The sequence below is a fragment of the Ursus maritimus genome, assembly GCF_017311325.1.
Source record: "Ursus maritimus isolate PB19 chromosome X unlocalized genomic scaffold, ASM1731132v1 scaffold_X1, whole genome shotgun sequence".
In the NCBI taxonomy this organism is placed as follows: Eukaryota; Metazoa; Chordata; class Mammalia; order Carnivora; family Ursidae; genus Ursus; species Ursus maritimus.
The window spans coordinates 24165919-24186923 of NW_024423319.1; the positions used below are offsets into that span (position 1 = coordinate 24165919).

The 21005-nt window shown below is 34.0% G+C and overlaps 1 non-coding gene across 1 annotated transcript; it reads right to left on the minus strand.

Annotated features, from left to right (window-relative positions):
* Positions 1-19794: 19794 nt before the first annotated feature.
* On the minus strand, positions 19795-19901 carry LOC121103923. Its single transcript, XR_005836209.1, has one exon. It is a non-coding gene; the product is annotated as a U6 spliceosomal RNA (small nuclear RNA).
* Between the last annotated feature and the right edge of the window lie 1104 nt (positions 19902-21005).

The following is a 21005-nucleotide window of genomic DNA, read 5'->3' on the forward strand; positions in this document are numbered from 1 at the left end:
AAGCTGAAAAAGAGAGAGGTTAAGAAACTTGCTCAATGTAATACAGCTATTGAGTGATAGAAACTGAGTTTAAACTGAGGCACTCTTATTATAAAAGCTGTACTTTTTTTTTTCTTTTAGTAAACTCTACACCGAACATGGGGCTGGAACTCAAGACCCCGACCCAGAGGTCAAGAATCTCATGCTCTACCGACTGAGCCAGCCAGATGCTCCTGGAGGCTGTACTTGTAACTGTCATGCTACTTTATCTTTCTGGCCTACTAACTTGTACACAGCAGGTACTCACAAAATATATGTTGATAAATGAATCTAATATGATGTTTTACTTATGTGAAATACATTATAGTTTTCAAAATGACTTTCTATTACTTATATTGTTTCCCACCCCCACCCCCAGGAATCTGTGGGTATGCTGGAAAAGTAAATTTAACTTGCGCTTAATAGATGAGAAAACTGAGAACCTGGCTGTTGGATTACAAAAGGAAATAAGGTGGGGCACCTGTCTGGCTCAGTCCATAAGCATGGGACTCCTGATCTCAGAGTCGTGAGTTCAAGCCCCCACATTGGGGGTAGAGCTTACTTAGAAAAGAAAAGAAAGAAAAAAGAAAAGAAAAGAAAAGAAAAGAAAAGAAAAGGAAGGAAAGGAAAAGAAATAAGGTTCATTACTGCCTCGAAGGGCAGAGAATAAGATGTGAGGAAAGATGGCTAAACAAATAATTATAAGAAAATTGGTAAGAGCTCTGATGACAGACAGAATGAACTATAACAGTAATATGTATTATTATTATTATAAATAATTACAGGAGATATGTTTGTTTTCCTTCATGCTTTTCTTATTGCCCATCCTTGTGGTATGTTCAAAAAAGAGTGTATTGGGTTCCTAATATTGAACCAGTTATTTGGAGGATGGAGAAGCCATCAACTGAGAAATGTACATCAGAAGTAAGATTCGAAACAAGACTTAGATACCTTAGGTTATGTTGAAGTGGGCTGAGTTTGAATTTCTCTGGAATATCCAGATGGAAGGTTTAGCAGGCAGTTTGCAATATAGTCTAAAGTATATTTATGATTAATCAGTGTGATAGTGCTAAGAGTCAGTCAACTCATTACGAAAAATAAAGGTGGACAGAATGTTGGAGATCAAGATATTTTTAGGGGGAAGAAGAATGGAGGAATTCATGATTGACACGAAGAAATCAAAGAAGGACAAAGAAAATATGGGTGCACTGTCATGGAAACCAAGTGATAAAAATAGTTCAAGAATAGAGGAGTTAACAACGCCAAGTACTATGAAGAGATCAAGAGGATATGGACAAGCATGCATCAATTAAATACCATTATCTCCCTAATATTGATGAGAACATTCAGGAGAATAAGAAGACAGGAATCACGTTTTAAGAGCTTGAAGTGTCCGAATATATGGTCTGGAATTATCAGTGGAAGTAAGGAGAACATTAATTCTTCCTGTTTGTCCTAGAAGAAGATGCAGTCTTCTTTGGAATATGTAGCCAAAAATGGGAGTGTCAGTAGAAAGCCAAATTTTAATTAAGTCAAAGAAGGTTTAAAAAGTTGAAGAAAGGTGCTAAATACTTAATAAGGTTGTTGGCAACAAAACGGGGACATCAAGGAGCACAGAATAAGATGCTAAATTAAAGTCGGTGGGGAAGAGCAAGTGAAACAAGAAAGTAAAATTGAGCTTAATTTAAAAGGGCTACTAGCTAACTTAGCTTAAACCATCCAATAGATTTTTTTAGTGTTTCAATCATTTAGTTGAATGCATAGAATTTGATATACTTCCATATCACACTGAATTTATTCTCTATGTAATATGCTAAGGAGTAAGTTAAAGTATGTTTAGAACCGTGAGGTAGTACCTTTCTGAATTAGTCCATAATGGTCTAAAAAAGTTTATTTTTGAAGTTGTCATATGTATAATTAGGGAAAAGTCATGAGAATGTGATTTTCTTTTTATTTTTAAGAAACCCTTTATTTTCAAGCTAAGATCAGAATAAAATAAATTATAAAAGAGTAAGCATGACGTTAAATATATGGATTTTTGCCCTTCAAAACTTGTTTAAAAATTTCCTTCACATATGCTAAAAATTTTAGACTTTAGGGTTATGGATTTGCTTTATACCTTTTTGAAGATAGCACCAGACAACCCACAGCACTGTTTTGATCCTTAGTATTGTAACATAGAATAAAATAAATATAATTTATATGTTTATGTTCATTAGTCTGTTACATCATTTAAAGTTGAGAATCCAATTAAGAACACTCTCAGAATGATTTAATTGGAACTAGGTTTTTTAGTTTGCATTTTCTTGAGAAATCAGATCATTTCTGAATATATATCAAAAAACATCAGTTTATATGATATTTTTCAAGTACATATTTCAAGTAAACACCCCTCTGTGGTAATATAAACTGTCATAAATCATATTTCTGAAAGTTACATGCACAATATATCATTAAATATGGGCACACAAATAAGTAAAGTGCATGGTTTATTTATGTAATTATTCAGGAAATTCAACATTGGTTTCTAGTGCAATAAAAAAAGGATGTTGCCAGAGGATATAAAGCACACTGCTCCATCAGGAGCATTGCTTTAATCTGGAAGCAGCTATAATTTAAGAACTGGAGGTTGAGTCTTTTCATACATCCGCTAGTTAAGATCATTTTCCTACTGCTATTTGTTTATAGACTTTGTTTTGATTTGGAGAACTACAATGCCCATAACAGAGCATCTTAATCCTTTTTTATTTCTATTTTTATTTTTGTCTAAACAGTACCAACAATGAATTGTGGCATTCTGTCTTATAACTATACCTGCCATTAGAAAGTGAAAAATGAGCCAGGGAACTGGAAGTTGGATGTTTTTTTCTCCCTGATTGATTCAAACACAGACTATATCAGATAAAACTAGGGAAAAATGCAGCATTTAAGGTTTTATTATGATAAATAACTGATTGAGAAGTCCTTAATAATGGAGAAACAACCTTTTTTTCGTGAAACAGCATAGTTATCCATTTTATGTCCTAGCAAAAATGCAAAGCATTCACTGAAAATTGGCTCAGCTACTCTTTGGATAACTATGTAACTAGAACTTAGAAACCACATCAGAAGCTGCTACTACTACTATATTTAATTGCTACAGTGTGCACTTGTTGATGATACAGGATTTAGCTGCTTGCAGGTATCAATTTATATTTAATTTTCATAAGGACTCTGTCCAAGGCATACACTTGTTCAGAACTTGGACAAAGACATTATATCAGTATTTTTCCATAGAAACATATTTTATTCCATCTTATTTAAACATGTATCAGCTCTTTCTACCTTTGATTAGAAAATAATCTGGCATAGATTTAGTTTTAATTATGTTTCAAAAGTATACAAAAATCAGTGCACATATCTCTGAAGACTATGTTTCTGTGTACATTCAAAATGAAATAGCAATACAAGTGTCAAACAATAAAGACCAAATAGGTTGGCCATTGTAAGGTTGTTTTAGTGTAATACTGGATTAGTGGAAATTAATAAGCAGCAATTCCACTTAGTTACCACTAGTTCAAACTTTCAGATCAGTGATGTTTCTATTCGTGTTGGAATTCCCTTTGTGATTGAATAATAATGGCTGAAGGTATTCACATACCCTTCAGTTTTCTCAAAAATATATCATTGAAACATATTGCATATGTTAAGAGGAATTTAACATGGATCTTAAGATTGTAAAATAGTAGCAACTTGTTCCAGATGAAACTGAATTTGGCATTCTGTATTTAATCAAAGAATGGAAGCTCCTAAAAGCAAGGGTTATGACTTAAAATTCTTTGTAGCCACCCAAATTCCTAAGACGCAATATATGCATTTTGATTGAGGATGTACAAGTGAGATTAAAAGGTTTACTGCACATGAGTTTAGATATTTCACCCAGTTCATACAAAGGCATGTATCATACTGTGCCAAAGTGAGGACAGGTGTTTTGGAGATTATCAGTATCCTCTTACCACTCAACAGACATAGGCAATTTGTCAGTCATGGTTCAAGAAGAAATGATATAATTGAAGTCAGTACTTTATTCTTAGTGATATTTCTCCTCTCCACTAACAAGTCAAATTCAACTAAAGCAGGGGTCCCATCTATTGTATGTGTACTGTGTGGAAGGCATTCTTACTGTATTTCATTCATGAAAATTTAATTAATGTGTACAACTGGGAAGTGGATAATGAGATTTTGGGGAAAACTGTGTGTGTGTGTGTGTGTGTGTGTGTAGAGAGACAGAGAGAGAGAGAGAAGGAGAATATTTGTCAGGCAAACAGTATATTACAATGTCAGCCTGTATCATGATAAAATACATCTCTCTAACACATTTCAGTATTTTCTGTTCTATTTTTTAAAAATTTTTGAGTATTAAGAAAAACAGAATGATTTGAAAAGAAACATAACAATTTTTAAAAACTGGATATGCACCAAAAAGTGCGTCACAAACCTTCTTACATAAACAAATTCTAAGAGAAAGTATACAATTTATTGAAGCTACAGTTGAAAAAAATTGGTATTCTTAGGAAATGTCTTTTACTTCATGTTCTCATATTTTTATTTTTTTATAATAAACACATTTTATACTCAAGTATACAGAGTTACTATAAAGTCCAGAAACAGATTAAATACACAGTTTTTTGATCTTATATGATTAGTTAAAAGATGTTAAATGGTATATTTAATGTGATATCCCTCATTAGGAATGCTTAAAACAATGTGTTATGCAAAATCACAATGGGCACTGTGTATGAATGCATTTCCATTAATCTCAGAACACATATTCATGATGTACTGCCTCACATAGTTTGTCTCTCTGATTTCCCCTGAAAAACCTGTCCTATTAGTATAGCTCAGACATATCAAGTGGATACAATTGATTTAAAAAATAAAATAATATTAATCTGTATTTTCAGATTTTAGGGCCACCCCAAATGCTTCAGATCATTTAACATATACCCTAGGTCTCATGTATATGTTCTCTTTCTTCTATTTTACTGCTTACTTAAAAATTCTTTACATAGGGGTGCCTGAGTGGTGCAGTTGGTTAAGCGTCCGACTCTTGGTTTCCACTCAGGTCATGATCTCAGGGTCCTGGGATCAAACCTCACATCAGGTTCCATGCTCAGTATGAAATGTGCATGAGATTCTCTCTCTCCCTCTGTGCCTCCTGCTTGTTCTGTCTCTCTCTCTCTCAAATAAATAAAGTATTTTTTTTAATTCTTTACATAAAATACCTATACTTTATTACTCCTTGCTATTGACATCTGTCTTTTGGGATTTCTTGAGACTTTATATAATTGACCTCCATGTGTATTGAAAGGTGTTAGACCTGGTGCCAACCACTGTGTAAATTCTTCATAGTGTTCATAAGTTAATAAATCAACAAAAAGAAAAAAACTGATAGTTTAATGTGCTTGATCCCACTGCAAAAAGGCTGTTAAATTGAGACACTGACTATAGCTGGCTCAACAGTCACCCACAAGGTACAAGAGAAAGATAACAGCCACATCAGTGCAATCTTCTTTCAATACCCTAGGTGATTAAATTCATGATATATTATTTTCTGTTGGATTTTCCTTGTGCTTGCACTTGCGAGTGGGTTATGGGTTACTTGAAATAAGCAAGGGAGTGACACTTTTCATCTTCCCATTATTAGTGATAAAAATATCAAGTTATAAAGCAATGTTTAACAGAAAATACACATAGATATGTATATAAATTCTTAAACGTATAGATTTTTTAATGAAGACTGACAATTTCCTGAGCAGTTCAGTCTCTAAACAACCAATTGTTTTTCCCACAGCCATTAACAACTAAGTAGATTGTTTCATTTTCCTGAAATCTTACCAGTCTTTGCTTTGTTTTTTTACTTCTAGGTCTAGTCTTGTACCTTCTTGTAGAAAACCGACCTCTATATATTGGAGCCAAAATATAATGCAAAGACAGAGTTTGGGATAAAGAGGAACCAATAGTTTCATAGTTTTGCCTGGCAAAGGAGACTGCAGCAGGCTATGGCCTTCAAAAACTGCAAGCCCAGAGGAAAGGGCTGGGGAGCTCTATAGGGAAATGCAGGATCTAGCCAGTTTTGATAGGAATTGTGTAAGGGCTACCAGCCTCCTTCCTCACATCTTTCGGGTGATACTGAGTTTCTGAAACAAAAGGCTAAGAAGGGAGGAGGGGAGGTTTGCAGAAGAGAGGAAAAAGTTTACTTAAAGTAATCAAGCTTCACTAAAGCATTAGTGCAAACATTTTGATTTCTGATCAACTTTATACTTTTAAGCAGTTTCATTATAACTTCCAAAATGTGACTAGACTTTTACTAAATTTTTTTCAGGAGGTTCCATGGTACAACCCTCATCTGGGTTAAGGCTGGTAGTCTTAGCAGAAATTAGGGGAGTGGAAACACTCAGATCTGGTCTGGTGGAACATCTATGCTTTGTCATTACTGCTCCTAACTCCTAGAGTTTTTTGTTTGTTTTGTTGGTTGGTTTCATTTTTGTTTTTGTTTTTGTTTTTCTTTTTTAGGTAGGCTCCATGCCCAATGTGGGGCTTTAATTCACAACCCTCAAATCAAGAGTTGCATGTTCCACCACTGAGCCAGCCAGATGTCCCAAACTCCTAGTTTTCTTTCCTCAATATTATCTGAGGAGGGGAAATAAGGTTTTAATGACCAGCCAAACATCCTCACTGGAGAAGTGACAGAAACAGTACCAAAGCCCGACTAACAATTTCCCTAGACCTCTAATTTTTTCCACTTTTTCCCCCTGAATTACATGAATAACATTTAACTCAATTTTAGATAGATGCTTATGGAGGCAAATCATTGGCAAAGAACCTTCAGAAAAGAGCTCTGCTTTTAATTAGATATTTCAATGAATTTCTGCTTATAATTGCATTTGCAAAATTTAGTGATGAACAGACTTGGGAATTGAAGCCCTTAATAGGTATTATGTGGGGTGATTTTTGGTACATAAAACCAGAATTTCAAAGAGGACCCATACATACCACATAAGAGTATTAGGGGAGGGAAAGTATAAAGTAGGTTTCTACTTAGATATCAAAGAATTTAAAGATAGGAGGTATCTGTAGGTTTGTCAAACACTTATTGAATATCTAGTATGTCAGGCATTCAGCTAGGTACTGGGGATGCATAGACAAATAAAACATGGCCCTCACTTGTTTGTGATAGTTCATGGTTAAGTGGGAACAGGGACAAATCTGTAAATAGATCACTGCAGTACAGTGTGGCAGTTGCCACAACAAGGTGGCGTTAGAAACAGTTATTGAAGCAGCTACTGGGGACTTTGAAATTAAAAAATACTGAAATTCAAAGGAATTAATATGCAAAAAATTAATAATTGAATTTTCTCTTAAATTATATAAGAATTTTCTAGGTAATGAAGCAGGAATGGGCATTTCACATAAAGGAAATCACATGTACAAACTCTACATGAGTTCAAGCAACAATGAGAAGCCCAGTGTGGTACAACGTACCTGAGGCCTGGAGACCTGTGATAGATGGCATAGCTCCAAGATATGTTAAAACCAGATTGCCAATGGCCTTAGAATTCAAGCTCTGTGATTTAGAAGTAATTTACAGAGAATGAGGAGTCAAAGGATGTTTCTCTTTTCAGTAAGACATTGCTGTACTGAAATTTATGTTTTAGGAGGATAATCATGGGACTGGAGGGACAGTTGAAGGAGGACTGGAAAGGACATTGGCTAGAAAAAGACTTTTTTGCAATTAGTCAAGGATTGCCGAATTAAGCAAATAAAGATATAAGACACTAAGTTGAATTTCACTTGAACAGTAGATTTTTTTCTGTATTGTAAGTATGTCCCATGCAATATTTTGGGACATACTTATGCTAAAAATGATTCATTGCTCATCTGGAATTTAGATTTAACTCAATAGCTTATAATTTATCTGCTAATTCTAACACAGTCCTAGACAGAATAAGAGCCTTAAGAAAAATACTAGGAAAAGACCTTTAACAGAAATAAAAAGATAAAAAATAAATTTAAAAAAAGTGTTGGTGAGGATGTGGAGAAAAAAGAATACTGGTGCACTATTGGTGGAAATGCAAATTATGGGAACCACAATGGAAAACACTGTGGGGTTCCTTCAAAAATTAAAAATAGAACTATCCTACAACCCAGCAATTTTACTACTCAGTATTTACTCAAAGGATACAGAAATTCTGATTTGAAGGGATACATGCACCCCAATGTTTACAGCAGCATTATCTACAATAGCCAAATTTTGGAAAGAGCCCAAATGTCCATTGACTGATGAATCGATAAAGATGTGGTATATATATATACTGGATAATATCAGAATATTACTCAGCTATAAGAAAGAATGAGATCTTGCCATTTGCAACAACATGGATGGACCTAGGGGGTATTACACTAAGCAAAATAAGCAGCACCTTGGTGGCTCAGTCAGTTGCGCAACCAACCCTTGATTTTGGCTCAGGTCATGACCTCACGGTCATGAGATCGAGCCCCAAGTCAGGCTCCGTGTTCAGCCCAGAGTCTGCTCGAGATCCTCTCCCTCTGCCCCCCCCAACTCATGCTCACCCTCTCTCTTTCTCTCTCAAATAAATAAATAAAATTAGTCTTTAAAAAATAAGTCAGAGAAAGACAAATACCATATGATTTTACTTATATGTGTAATCTAAACAAAACAAAAGAACAAACAAACAAAACAGAAACAGACTTATAAATACAGAGAACAAACTGATGGCTTCCAGGGGGGTAGAGGATGGCAAAATAAGTGAAAGGAATTAAAAGTTACAGAGTTCCAGTTATAAAATAAAAAAGTCACAGAGATGAAAGGTACAACATAGAGAATACAGTCGATAAGATTGTAATAATATTATGGTGACAGATGGTAGCTACACTTGTGGTGAGCATTGCATAACATGTAGAATTGTTGAATCATTATATTCTGCACCTAAAACAAATATAACATTGTATGCCAACTATGCTTAAATAATAAAAATGTAAAAAGAAAGCTACTGAAGTGCACAGATTCAAGAGATAACAAGGAGATAGAACTGACTGGACTTAGTGACCAGTTAAATATTGGAGGTTGAGGAAGAAGAATGAGCCCTGGTGAGTCTCAGGTTTCTAGCCCAAGAAACCTATTCAGGGATGGAATAAGTACCTTGGTATAGAAAGAGAATTCAGATTTGTATATGTTGGATTTAAACTTCCAGGAAATGTCCTAAGACTCTACCATTCTTACATTATTAGTGATAAAATACTATTTCTTTTATTAAGAGAGGTGATAGGATACGGTTAGTGATGTTTCTAGAAATTCTAAGAGGATCTTGGAGCAATGAATGGTTAGAAAGGAGCCATTTGCACAGTAAGAACATTTTTTCCTTAGGTATGCTTAACGTGGATGCTTTTGAGGGAGGCAATGGAGATCATTGGCCCAACCACAGCAAAAGTATTATTGGTTTATTTTTCATGTTGTTTTATTGGTCTCTCCTGGAAAATACCACCACCAAAAATCACCTTAGGAATACTGTCATTCTCAATTATTTTTTAAGCTTGTGTTCACTCATTAAATACAAAAACTTAGGAAGCATAGTCTTAAAACTTCTACATCTAATAGCTTGACCTAATTCAGCCTATTTTCCCTTTCTAGGGAGACTCCCAACCTCTTCCTCTTACCCATCTTTCTCAGAGTTTACCCATGAGGCTTTTATGGACCCTTCCCAGAAGAGGTAGAGATTAAGAGGATGCAATACAATAGGGGTATCTGAAAGGCAAAACTTTGTAGGTACCAAAACAAAAATTAAAAAAACATTTCAACCAATTTCATTATATAATAGAAATAACTTTTAACCAGAGAATTGATCCTAAAATTATTAATTCCCTGAATACTTATTATTCTGCAAGACATACCATCTTGTATTTTTATTTTTTTAAATTGTCTATTAAGAAAAAGCATTAGCTCAGAGCAAATGACTGACGGTACCTGGGGCTGGGATTTCTTGTCACTTACATAGGTAAACAAAAGGCTGGTCGTTGGATATAACTTACCACATACTGGAGATAAGCATGTCTACTCACTTGTTATGTAGATAATGCCAATTACATTAGATCATTAGCATTTTCAACAGGGATATGTTGGTTCATAAACCCCAGGATTAACCAAAATGCTCATATCATATAAATGGAGAGAGGGTTTCATTAAGAACATACTTTTATTACAGTGGTGCTTCTTATAATGAGCTTGGGTCTTCATAAATGTCTGTGCCCTCATTTAAACAATTAGCACAGACTTAAAGTTCATCACTTGAACTTGAACATTTAAAAAAAACACATTTATACACCACATTACACAGATTTATTTCTGAATGTACAATACTGGGAAAGCAATTGCTGCTTATTTTTATTTAATTAACAATGAAGGATAAATCACATCAGCAAAGAAATATCAGCCAAAGGGGACCAAGTGTGTTTGTTACAGATCGCCTCATTAGCTTGTTTCCAAAATATGTTCACTGGAGTGAAAAGCAATCATGTGACTAGGTGGGTGACAAAACATCTGTTGTATAACTCCAAAAAGGCTACTGGGAGTGAGTAGGGAAAAATGATGTTCTTTTTAAATCAGATTAAGTGGAAATTGAGAGATAGTATGTCATTTGGGATCTTGTGTCAGGCTGTTGTATCTTCTAAAATAATAATAATAGTAATAATAATAATAACAACTTAGAAGGTAATCGTTGCTAGTTAAAGGTTTATGCTGTTTTTGTAAGTAGATTATTTTCATCTGCTTTGTAATGAGTATAAATGCTGTAGCTGCAAATTGTCAAAAAAGCAACTATCCCTGTTCTTGAAAAAACACACCAGGGACTGAATGTACTTGTTATTTCTAAGTGAAAGATTCCAATATTTTTATAAGATAGATTCTTTGTACAAATATCAGCTTAATTGTCAAAGATATTAGTAAATCATAAAGATAAAAAGAGTTGGGCACACAGTTTTCACATTGTTGTCAAAATTCACATCTCAGGGAGACTATAGTTACTGAGAAGCATTTCAAATAGTTATTTATGTCAAAGATAAGTTATTTATGTTATTATATGATGCCAAGATAGAGCACATTTTTATCATAAAAAATTGAATCCTCATTAAGGTACCTTGATAATTTAACAAACAAGGTGGGAAGTCACACATATAAACACACACACACATGTTTTGTGTGTATGTGAGAATGAATAAGTGAATGTAATTTAAGATAGATAAAAATTAGAAACCAAGGATGTACTGTATGGTGACTAACATAATGTAATAAAAAAAATTTAAAAAAAGATAGATAAAAATTAGCATTGCTTTAAAAATAAAAAAAATTTCCTTTTGTTGTGATCTATTGGTAAACCATCCACTTAACCATCACTCTAAGAATCCATAGTACATGGTAGAGTACCATTCCTTTGAGAGAATATATTCTATAATTCCAAATGATCAGAAAACGACACTGATAAAGGCTTTCTCTGTTTTCCCTTTCTGTGTGTCAGTATCACTCTGCTAATATGTGGAAAACTTGGTACTGGTAAATCATTTAGCAAGTGAAAGGACTCTCTTAACTTCAATGCATTATGAAATTGGGCTCTTATTTTTATATTTTTGGGCATACAACTAACTCTAACAGTGTCTTGAAATATTTTGTCCCTAAGTGTAAACAAAATATACTATGATTTTATAATTGTGAAATTGATCCAGAAAAAAATTATTATTCACTTCAGAATATAGCAATGATCATATATCTAATACCTACAGTATAGCCACATTCCTTCCAAATTTCCAAGTTATGTATTGGTAGTGAACCCTCCTTCTACCTTCTGCCTTTCTTACTAAACAAATACTGAGAGCCTAGCACCCCACCTGTTCAACCCTTTCTTTGTCCTCTTTTTCACTCTCTCAAGTAGATTCTGAGAAATTTTCATAAAACACAACTTAAAATATGTCCTACATTGAGTGTCTGTGTGTGTGAATCACATTTATACCCATATGAAAATGACTCCCTGGTATGTTCTTGTTTATGTTCATTTTCCTAGCTTGAACTGATAAATATTTCATTAATTTTACTTGGGTTTATTATATTCACAAAATAATCCAAACAGTATTTGTTTAATATCTTTGATTTGTCCTTCATTAGGGTTAGTACCATGAGGGATAAATAAAGCCATTTTACTATAAATATATATCATAAAACAGACAATGATTGGGAGTTCTGGGATAGGTTGATTCTTTAAATGGTGTCTTCAGAGTAGACTTCATTGAGAAGGTAAATTTTAGCAAAAACTTGATGTAATGAGGAGATCAGCCTTGCAGTTATCTGTGGGAAGAGTATTATAGGTACAGGAAACAACTGGTGCAAAGATGCTTATGGCAAAAATGTGACTGACTTATTCGAGATAGCAAGGAGATCAGTGTGTCTGGAGTGGAAAAAGAAGGGAGAGTGTAATAGGTGATAAAGTCAGAGTTAACAAAGGTGGAGCTTGCGTAGGGCTTTGTAAACTATTTGTCCCAGAGTTGCAAGTAAAAAAGCTTAAGGTATGAAAACGGACCAAATCAGTTTAGATCAATGTACCCAGAGAGAAGCAACACACTGATCAGCTTACACTACCTCATGATTTCCCCTTGAATATATGGATGAAGGGGCACCTGACTGGCTCAGTCACTGGAACATGTGACTCTTAATCTCAAGATTGTGAGTTTGAGTCCTACATTGGGCATAGAGTTTACTTTAAAAAAAATTAAATGTGTGTGTGTGTGTGTGTGTGTGTGTGTGTGTGTGTGTGTGTGTGTGTATGTGCATGGAGTCAGCTTCTTAAGAAACATATGAATCCCCAGACAATTGAAAAATGATGATGAACACTGCTAAAACAATCATAAATGTCCACAAACTTGTTGGGAGATGTAAAAATATTTACAAGACACAGTTAAAAAACAATTTAAAAATTAAGATTTTTTTACCTATCAAAACAAACTCCACACATCAGCTTCTGCTTTGTGTTAACTATGAAACAGGCCAATCAATAGGGAAATATTCTTCTTTAGCCATAATATTATTTTTTCAAAGACGGTGTGGCTGTTTTCTCGATAGTCATTTCTATACCATCTCTAGATTCACTGATCGAATAATTATGTTCAGCTAGGTAATTGAATTGTTGAAGAAATGATGTTTTGTATTCTGCAAGTCCATAATCAAATGAATAATGTGATTTTTTTTTACTCTTTTGGTGAAATGGCAAGAGATATTCAGAGAATTAGGACTTTTTAACTATTAAATTATATCAAACTTTATTGAAAATGTAGAGCCCTGGTATTTTATTTTTCTTAAAGATCGGCTCCAGTAAACAGCAGCAAAGGAGAAATAGGGCATGTATATTACAGTCTACTTGTGGAAAATAATTTAAAAAATGCAAGAAACTACTATAAAACAACAAAAAATAAATGGTAGTAAAATAGAGTAGAATATAAGCAATGGTGGGATCATAATGCCAATCAGGCTTCATGTTTGTCAATAGATGTGTTTGCCTTATTCCAATTATAGTTTCCACTTAAATCAGAGCTCATACAATTTAAGTAGTATACAAGAAAAAGATAATTATTGATTGTGCTTATTTTCACTTTGAAGACCAAAATCCTTTTTATTTAAGGGATAAAATCATCCAAATCTGAAGTGCTTCTACCACTTGTTTATAAATCACTGCAATGTCAATGGACAGGAAAGGAATGGCTGTCATGTAGATTTTTCTTCAATGAAGACATAAATATATGTCACTGGCAAAGTTAACTCTTCATTGTATAACCTGCCTTATTTTGATTTATACACTTGTAGAGGAAAAATAAATGAGAGTTTAAGGCCTCAGAAATCCAGAAAAGGTCAGCCAGCCCCAAATGTTGGTTCATTTGTCTTCTGTTGCATGTTTATAAAGCAAGAAAGGTCATTAGGCACTTAAGATGGTAAGTGGGTGAGTAATGGACAAAAAAACAAAAATAACAAATGATCACTGAACTTCTCAAGTAAACTTGAACAATTGTATTACAACCGTCAATCCAATATTTAGCTTTATTGTGGGATTACCTTTGGAAAAAAAATGTCCCAATGCTAAATGCCCAGTTTTTCGTTATTCACACAAATTGTGGGTCATGACACAAATGAAAATCTAGGACTTTATATTATGTACTGCATCTTTTATCTTCTTTTTTTTTTAAAGATTTTATTTATTTATTTGACAGAGATAGAGACAGCCAGTGAGAGAGGGAACACAAGCAGGGGGAGTGGGAGAGGAAGAAGCAGGCTCATAGCGGAGGAGCCTGATGTGGGGCTCGATCCCATAACGCCGGGATCACGCCCTGAGCCGAAGGCAGACGCTTAACCGCTGTGCCACCCAGGTACCCCTGCATCTTTTATCTTCTGATTTTCCCATACCATGTTATAGTTTGAGGTTCACTCTAATTGCAAGGTCATGGTTTCTTCTAGCTGATCTCTTCTCTTTTCCAGCTTTTATCTTTCTTGGAAATACACACACACACACACCATTCACTTGAGAATCTGTTTACATGGCATTTTATTCACCAAATGACATATACAAATATTTTTTTGATGAATTTACTTGCATATTCAGTTATAAAAAGATCAGTTCAGAAAAAAACCATAAAAAATTTGGTAAATTAATTTTTCTGACAGTTATATTGAGCTGAAAAAAGGTGCTTGGCCCACTAGTTAGGTCAAAATTATTAAACCAATTGTTCACAGAGACATAGTTTCATTAAGTTTTATGTTAAAAAAATACAACAAAATGGTGCTTCTGTTCTTAACAATATAAAAATGTTGTTTTTACTACTTTACTACTTTTTTTACAACTTTAAAATATAACTATGCAAATTATATTCATATTTAAAACAAGGAAGGGATATTACTGATAGAAGTCTGGGTAAAATGATGAATATGATATATTATTATCTTATTTTTAATTCTTCCATACTGGTTAATTTATCTTCTTTAATAACAGAAGCAAGTATTCATTATAAATTTGATAGGAGAATCCATTTTTAATAGTTGCCTCTGTGAAAGTCTGGGCCCCTTTGTTTTAAATGATTAATGTAATTCATATAAAAAGACAATGTTGACGCACATGTAGTTAAGTATATCTTTTCTGACTGTAGCATTTTGGGAACTGAATTGAAATAAGAATCCTGTTAATTTTATGCATGTGAAATAAGAATATTTTAGGGATTTGTGAAATGTATCATGTTTATCTAATGTATATCCATTGCTTGCTTTAAGGCATCTGGGTTCTGACGGTAATGAGATAGATTCTGTTTGCAATTTGTTCCATTTGGAAATCTCAGAGTTACTGTGTTTCTGGTGATATTTTTATTGAGGTGTTTTTGCCTAGAATGGTGGAAGAAGTGGAAAAAAGTGGTTATGCTTTGTGACAACCTGAAACCAAATAGGTGTGATTAAAAATGACCTCTGATATCACTTATTTCTAACATAAATTTTAGTAACTTGCCTATACATTTAAAATGAAAAACTTTGAGATTAAATCAGTAATCAAAACCTCCCAACAAACAAAAGTCCAGAACCAGATAGTTTCACTGATGAATTTTAACAAATATTTAAAAGAGAATTAATGCCAATCCATATGAAACTTTTCCAAAAATTGGTGCACCTGGGTAGCTCAGTGGGTTAAGCATCTGCTTTCGGCTCAGGTCATGATCCCAGGACGCTGGGATAGAGCCCCACATCAGGCTCCTTGCTCAGTGGGAAGTCTGCTTCTCCCTCTGCCTCTCCCCCTGGCTTGTGCTCTCTCTTTTGCTCACTCTCTCTCTCTTTCTCTCAAATAAATTAATTAACTCAATATTAATAAAAAACTTTTCCAAAAATTGAAGAGGAGGAAACTGTCTCAAACTCATTTTATGGGGCCAGCATTGTCCTGATACCAAAGCCAGAAAAGGACACTCTAAGTAAAGAAAAACACAGACTAATATACCAGATGGATATAGATGCAAAAATTCTCAGCAAGATATTAGGAAACCAAATTCAACAGCACATTAAGAAGATTATACACCATGATCAAGCAGGATTTAACCCTGGGAAGGTGCAACATACACAAATCAATAAATGTAATACACCACATTAATAGAATTAAAGACAAAAACCATATGATCATTACAATAGATGCAGGAAAAGCATTTGACAAAGTAAAACATCCTGTCAAGAAAAAAAAATCAACAAATCTGGTATTGAATAAACATACCTCAGCATAATAAAGACTATATATGGCAAGCCCACAGCTAATATCATATTCAATAGTGATAGTTTGGAACATTTTCCTGTAGATCAGGAATAAGGCAAGCATGCCCACTATGACCACTCCTATTCAACATAGTACTAGAAGTCCTAGCCAAAGCAATCAAGAATGAAAAATAAACAAAAGGCATATATATCAGAAAAGAAGAAGAAAAATTTCCTTTGTTTGCAAGTGGCATGACATTATACATAGAAACCCCAAAGACCACCAAAGAACTATGAGAATTAATCAATGGATTCAAGAAGGTGGTAGGACACAAAATCAACATACAAAAATCATTTATGTTTCTATACATTAACAATAAAATATCTGAAAAAAATAAAGAAAACAATTCCATCACGACAGCATCGAAACAATAAAATAGAATAAATTTAACCAGGGGCACCTAGTTGGTTTTGTTGGTTAAGCGTCTGCCTTCAGCTTGGGTCATGATCTCCGGGTCCTGGGATAGAGCCCCAAATTGGGCTTCCTGCTCAGCGGGGAGTCTGCTTCTCTCTCTCTATCTCTCTCCCTCTCTCTCTTTCTGGCCTTCCCCTCCCCATTCTCTCTCTCTCTCTTTCTCTCTCTCAAGTAAGTAAATAAAATCTTTTAAAAAAAAAGAATAAATTCAACCAAAGAGGTAAATATCTGTACACTGAAAACTAAAAAACTCATAAATGAAATTTAAAAAGACACAAAAAAATAGAAAGATGTTCCATGCTAATGTATTAGGAAAATTAATATTATTTTTTTAATGTAAGCTGTATGCCCAATTTGGCCTTGAACTCATGACCCTGAGATTAAGAGTTGCATGCTCTACTAGCCGAGCCAGGCAGTTGCCCTGGAAAAATTAATATTATTAAAAGTGTCCAGGGGTGCTTGGGTGGCTCAGTCAGTTAAGCACCCAACTTTTGATTTCAGCTCAGGTCATGATCTCAGGGTCATGAGATAGAGCCCTGTGTCTGGCTCTGCCCTGGGCATAGAGCCTGCTAAAGATTCTCTCCCTCCTTCTCCCTCTGCCCCCCCCACTCTCTCTCTCTCTCTCCCTCTCAAATAAATAAAATAAACTTAAAAAAAATAAAAGTAAAAACAAAGTGTCCATACCACTCAAAGCCATCTATAGATTTAATGTAATTCCTATCAAAATTCCAATAACATTTTCACAGAAAAAGAAAAAAATAATTCCAAAATTTGTATGGAACCACAAATGACTGAATAGTCAAAACAATTCTAAGAAAGGAGAACAAGGTTATAGGTATCACGTTTCCTGATTTCATACTATATTACAAAGCTATAGCAATCAAAACAGTACAGTATTGGTGTTAAAAACAGACCAAAAAAACCAATAGAACAGAACAGAGAGCCTCCAGATAAACCTTCACATACAGGATCAACTAACACTCGACAAGGGAACCAACTAATAATTAACAAAGGAGCCAATATTTGACTCAGTGAAGAAAGGATAGTCTCTTCAATAAATGATGCTGGAGAAAGTGGATAACCACATGCAGAAGAATTAAATTGGAACCCTATCTTATACCATCCACGAAAATTAATTCACAATGTATTAAAGACCTAAACATAAGACCTGAAACTGTAAAATTCCTAGAAGACAACAGAGAAAAAGCCCTTTGACATTGGTCTTGGCAACAATTTCTTTGAATATGACAACCAAAGCACAAGTAACAATAGCTAAAATGTAGGATGTCATACCTTATCTTGTATATGTGTATAATGGAAAGTAACTGCAAATTTGAAGTGAGATGATGTATTTTTCAAGCAGAAAAAATTAATAAATGGGCTTCTAATTTACTGACTTTTTATATATACAATTCTTTTAGAAAAATAAAACATACCTACAATACCAAATCAAATAACATAAATAGTATTTTTCCTCCCCACCAACCCAATTCCCTTGGTAGTAAAATGGCAGTCTGGTTTCTTCTTCCATTCCTTCTTTCCTCTATTTTCATTAGATACAGTCAAACATACAAACATAAATAAAGGGATTTTTCTGATACCCCTGTTGTTTTTTGCTTAGATTCCTATCATTGTCTCTTTTTTGTTTTGTTTTACTTTTTTTTTATTTGAGTATAGTTGACACAATGTGACATTAGTTTCAAGTGTACAACATAATGATCCAGTTTCCTTATATATTGTACTGTGCTCTCCACAAATATAGCTACCACCTATCACTGTTCAAAGCTGTTACAAGATCATTGGCTATATGTTATGCGTTTTGGGTTTTTTTGTTTGTTTTTTGTGGGGGGTTTTTTGGTTTCATTTCTCCATTAACAAAGTTCCCATTTTTTATTATATAAATATTTGTTACCTAGCCTTCATAATGGTCTAGACACCAGTAGCCACGGTGGTCTTAAAATAGTGGTTAATGACTACATATACTGGTGTTATATGCAAGTAATGAATCATGGAACTTTACATCAAAAATTGTACTGTACTGTATGGTGACTAACATAACATGATAAAAAATTATTATAAAAAAAAAGAACCACATCTTAATCAGCATTCGAGGTAGTTTTGCCACAAACATTTTTGCTGTGTCACTCATTGGCTATCAGCTAGTTTTGTTGTAAGAGATAAAATAATGAAAGATAAAAGAGGGTTGTTAAAAAGGTCATAATGAAATATGAAAAAATTGATAAAGTTCGTTATTAATTTCTTCCTATAATTGTCTCTTAAATGGTCTCATTGTCTCTAATCTGGTTCTGCTCTAGTCACTTTAAATATAAAGAATGAATTTTTAGTTTGACACCAATACCCTTAATGATTCAATCCCTACTTACACTTCTACTCTCATGTCCTGCCACATATAGTTTGTGCACCATCCACCCATATTTACTTGTATTTCTTCAAAAATAATATTATGTTGGTTTATTTCTATAGATTTTTATATATTATATTCCTCTTACCTAATATATGTTTTCCTTCTTTGTCTAGGTCAAAGCTACCCTATATTCAAAACTTATCTCAAAACCCAGGATTAACTTCCTGACTCATTCATTGTTTTTCCCATACCACACTAGAAACCTGCTTGTTACTTGTTACTTGTTACTCCCCCCAGTCACGACTCTGGTCAAACCAGTGTATGTTTTTAAGTTTTTGATTCCAGTTAATTAATATACAGTGTAATTCAACACCTGGCGCTTATCACAATAGCTGTACTCCTTAATCATCACCTATGTCACCCATCCCTCCACCTCCCCCCACCCATCCCTCCACCACCTCCCCTCTGGTAATCATCAGTTTGTTCTCTATAGTTAAGAGTCTGTTTCTTGATCTCTCTCCCTCTCTCTCTCTCTCTCTTATTTTTTCTGCTTATTTGTTGTGTTTCTTAAATTCAATATATGAGTGAAATCATATGGTATTTATCTTTCCCTGACTGATTTATTTCTATAAAAATATGGAATGTTTCATGAATTTGCTTGTCATCCTTGCACAGGGACCATGCTGATCTTCTCTGTGTCATTCCAATATTAGTATATGTGCTTCCAAAGTGAGCACAAACTAGTGTACTTTTAAAGTCTGATGGTTGGGGCACCTGGGTGGCTCAGTAAGCAAAGCATCTGACTCTTGATTGAAGCTCAGGTCTTGATTTCAAGGTCATTGAGTTCAAGCCCCACATGGGGCTCCATGCTGGGCATGGAGCCTACATAAAAAATATAAATAAACAAATCTGATGGTAATATAATCCCATTGCTTCACCAATGCAGCTCTAAGAATGGAATTAATGACTGAGAAATGGAAGATGCTCACTCTCCTCATGCCTTGATAATGGATTATTTAGACAGCCTGTTGCTTAGATTAATTTCTTATTCTTTTCATTATTCCAAAGAGTTTGGCCTGCCCAGAAGAAAATAAGAATCAACAATAGGTCCAATAATCACTAATATTTCACACCTGAGAAAATTGAACACAAAAGGTTAAATTCTTCTCTGAGTTACAGAGCTAGTAAGTGACAGAACCAAAATTTTACCTCTAGGAGGACAACTCCAAAACACGTGTTCTAAACCATTATAAGATATTGACTTCTACCAAGGAAAACTGGACAATATACACATATTAAACTGGAAGTGATCACTACATTTTATAGTTTCTAAGCTAGGTATGGCTAAAATACCTTTTATTTTAGCAAATATTTTTTAAAATGTTGGCCATCTATTAAGTATGAGCAACTGTGCTGGCTTAATGTTAATTTAAACCAAATACATTTAAAGTTTGGAATAGTCTAACTTTTTTGTAAAAACAGAAACTCTGAAAATAGGTTAAAAAAAACTTCTAAGGGTCTGTGAAACAACACTGACTCTGGTATCATATAGGGTCTAAAATCAGGCTTCTCTGCTTACTAGCTATTTGGCATTGAGTGTGTACCTTAGCCTTTCCAAGCTACTCTAAAATAGTAATTGTAATAGTGCCTATTCTTTTCAGTATTATGTATGTGAGAAAGTACCTAGCACCACAATTATTGATCATTGTCAATTCCTTTCTTTAAATATCTGCTTTAGTAGGCATCCTATACCTACTTCAAGTGGTTTCAGCATTTTGTTATGAATTATGTTCATACATAAAAATGTATGTCATTTACAAATTATCACATCTGATATTTGA